Consider the following 4128-nt stretch of genomic DNA (forward strand, 5'->3'; position numbering starts at 1 on the left):
AGGCTGTGAGTGGGGTGCGGACGGTAAGTGGCAAGGTCATAGTGACAAAGGATTATCAGTCCCAGGGGAGCCAAAGAACTGTTGCCAGGGAAGTGCTAGAGGGAATAAGATGGAAAGGTGGCAGGTGGGGTTAGATGATGGGATGCTTGAAAGTGAGATTTTAGAGGCAGTGCAGTTATTGATGATGACAAAGTCGAGGGATATGGGTGTCAGTGGCAGAAGTTGGTTGGAGGCCAGGATCACGGGAGAAGAATTCTGAGGCCGGAGTGCTGGAGAGAGTCTTCTGCATGAATAGTGAAATCACCACGAGGGTGGCAAAAGCAGTGGCAGAGGGAGGGGCCACGAGTCAGGTGCTGAGGTCTTTAGTGAATGAGGAGGAGTTTCTGTGGATGGGGGCGGCAGGGACTGCAGATGCTACAGTGGTTTAAGCTCCTGAGAGCTGCTGCGAAGATAGAAAAAACATTTTCTAGAAGAAGCAATGAGGAACAAGGACTCCTGGCCAACCTCTGCTTTCCCTAGTCTGTTTTCCTTTTCATCTCTCTCCTTGCGCGCCTGCTTTCCCATTTTGCCATTATGATTTCAGATATAGTCATTCTTTGAAACTAAACTACTGCCCTTTGGAGAAGTGACTGAGCCATTTATGAGTAAAGGTGTTATCCTAATCCCAATTCCCTGTCCCTGGGCCTAGGAAAGGGTGCTCAGCTGCTCAGGAGAGCTTTCCAGTGGAGCCAGGGGTGCAGCTGGCTGAGAAGGTGCTTCTCTGGTCACACCTGGAGCAGCAGATTGGCCAGATGGGACAGGGGCCTCCATGCCGTGATGAAGTTTGGACCTTGACCTCTATGAAGGGAAGGTCCTTAGAGGCTTTTCAGGCAGGATCACAAACAAGGTTTTGGAAGGTTAACCAGCAGAGACTGGAGTGGGAGAGACTGAAGGGAGGGAAGGCAGCCGGGAGGAGCTGGCAATAGAGAGAAGCCTGAGCCAGGAGAGTGGAGGTGTGTGAGGAAGGAAGGGACAAACACAAGAGGTGTCTCACAGAAAGAACCAACACGATCTGGCCATTGCTTATAGGAGGGAAAGAAGCAGAGGAATGAGAGATGACTCCCAGGCTTTAAGGATGGAGATGGGGGAATATTGGTACCACTGAAAGAAAGAGGGAAACGAAAAGGAGGGCTAGATTGGGAGGCAAGATAATGTTTTCAGTTTTGAAAATACATTTTTTTATTTAGAAAAGCAACACACAGTCATTGTGTTTTTGTATTAGAAAATACAAGGAAATAAAAAGAAGAAAATAACAATCATTAGAGATAAAATCTTTGTATACATTTTCCGACTATGTATTAATGTGTGTATATCTTTTCAAGTATAACTTGAATCACATTTTACCTGAAATTACATAACCTAATTTTTAAAAACACTTAATATGTTGTAAACCTTCCTCTTTGTCATTGCATAATCTACTACAATGCCACTTTTAATAACCACATAGTAGTCCACGGTATGCATAATTTGCTGTTATCAACCCTCTCTTACTATATATTTAGGTTGTTTCAGTTCTCTTGCTTCATTCAATTCTTTTACAATAGCTATTTTTGTAGCTAAGTATTTGTTTGCATTTACGCTTATTTCTTTAGGTTAATTTTTAGAAGTGAAAATTGTGACTCAACATTTTAAGAGTTTAGACAACATAGCCCAGTCGCTCTTCCAAAAAGCTGCATGCCGGGTATGTCTCCTAGGAATGTCGCAGCAGAGGCCGCTTTCCCCTCCCCTTCCATTCTTTCTCTTTCCTCAGAGTAACAGAAACCCCAAAGCATTAGCTGGGCACCCAGTTTTCCAGCTGCATATTAATTTCCTAGCCTACCTTGCAGCTAGGTTTGGCCATGGGGGTGTATGAGCAGGGATATGTGCCACTTCTGGGTCCTTCCCTTGAAGAAGCTGACTCTGGTCATTCTCCTTCCCCTTGTTAATGACTGACGGAGACCTTGGGAACACATGCTAGGGGTGGCAGAACCATTACAAACCCTGGGTCGCCCTCCCCAGGACCACTGTGTGAGTTAGAAATAAACAACTTCTGTATTGTTGAAGCCCCTGTATTGTTGCCATTGTTACAGCAGCTTAGCCTGAACCCAGTTAATACAAGCAGCATGGAAGAGTCTCTTTCCCTAAATCCTCACCTACACTTTGCCATTTTATGGCCTGCTAGGGACTAAATGCTGTGACCCCCAATATTCATGTGCTGAAACCCTGGTTCCCAATATGATGGTATTAGGGCCTTTGGGAAGTAACTAGGTCATGAGGGTGGAGCTCTCAAGATGGGATTAGTGCCCTTATCAGAGGAGACAGGAGAGAACTTTCTGTCTTTCTCTGGCCAGCTGCCCCCTAATTTATTAAAGAAGGAAAATAATTAGTGAGACCAGTGACTGTTTCCATGCGGACAGCATTACCCTTTGGTGAAATCTGCACTCTCTGGCACTACAAAACTGAGTTAATCCCAATGTGATTATTTGGCCCATGTTTTTCCCTTTTTTCTCTCTTCCTCCCCCGCCCCTCCTCTGGGGTAAGGGATGGGGAGCAAGTATCTATAAATTAAACATAAAAAGAAGAGGAAGAAAATTCTTCCCTTCAATTCTATGCCTCAGAGGTAAGCATTTGGCATATCTTCAACCAGGGGATTTAAAACAATCTAAACTTGTAACACAGTTTATTTAATTCCTACCATAGCTGGGCATTGGGGATTTCCCTATTATTTGTCATTACGAACAGTGCTACGCTGCACTGTGCACCTACATCCTTATGCATTCGTTGCTTCTGTTGTTGTAGGAGAGTCCTTGAAGTGGCATTTCTGGATGATAAGGGTATCAGGAGAGAAATGAATAGAGAGCCAGGGACTAGGAGATGGGGACAGTAAAGAGGAGGAAGAAGAGACAAACTAGAATCACAAAGCCAGAATCAACAAGATTTTCACGGTTGGAAGTAAGCTATAAAGATCAAAACGCCAGGGCCACATAGCAGGCTCTTGCTGAACAGATAAGATCTTCAGGTTCTCTCTGAAGAGAGAGATGACCAAAATGGTGTGGGTACAACATCAGTATTGTTGGGGTGAGGATTTGTAGGCAGCTCTGCTCTCCCTGGGTCAAAGGTCTGGACCCTACACCCAAGTTTTATTAGTCACACTTGCAGAGTAATACATTTTGTGCTATTTTTCTATGCCAGTGATGCATTCCAACTAATTAATTCACATTCTGTTCCAACCAATGCCCCTGATGACTCAGGACACCAATTTCAAGCCTGTGGTCAGGAACAGGGTGGCAATCTGTAAGAATGCGGGGGACGATACTAACTGGGCCATCCACATTCTGAACTGTTGTCCTTAGTCCTAATCAATACAAGAACTGACCATATTAAAAGAAACAGCAAATTTGATCTTGTATTATGTGATAAGTATAGCTGTTTTGTTATCTCAGTGAGAAATAGGTTACAAAATTGTGGATTTTAAAGACTGGAATATAGCCAATCTGAAATAGTGCATATAAGGTATTTGAGATAAATGTGGTTTATATAGACAGTTACTTTAAAAATGCATGCTGTGTAGCTTCAACCCTGCTGTCTAGTGATGAAGTAGCAATAATCTTTTGTGGACTTTTCAGGAAATTCACTATAGTGGCTCTTTTACTTTATTTTTGTACACTCACCCAGTGCTGTGGGTTGAATGACCCCCACAAACTCATTGAAACTTAAATTGTGTCCCCCAAAGTTCTAGGTATTGGAAACTTGGTACCCACTGTGACAGTGTTGAGAGAGTGGGAAATCCTATTGTGATGATTGAAAGGTGGGGCCTTGAAGAGGTGATTAGATCATAGGACCACAGTGAATGGATTAATAATGGTGGCCAGGGGCATGGTTCTGAGGGTTTTAAAAGGAAAGCATGTGGGAGTCTCTCTCTCTCTGCTTCACACTTTTCTGCCATGTGACACCCCTGCATTGCTGTAAAACCACCACCAAAAAGACCCTCACCACATGTATTCCCTGGACTTTGGACTTCCCAGCCTCCAAAACTGTGAGCAATAAATTGTGTTTTCTTATAAATTACCCAATTCCAGGTATTTTGTTATAAGCAACAGAAAGAGACTA

The sequence above is a fragment of the Galeopterus variegatus genome, unplaced genomic scaffold (genome assembly GCF_000696425.1).
Source record: "Galeopterus variegatus unplaced genomic scaffold, G_variegatus-3.0.2 Scaffold11763, whole genome shotgun sequence".
NCBI lineage: Eukaryota > Metazoa > Chordata > Mammalia > Dermoptera > Cynocephalidae > Galeopterus > Galeopterus variegatus.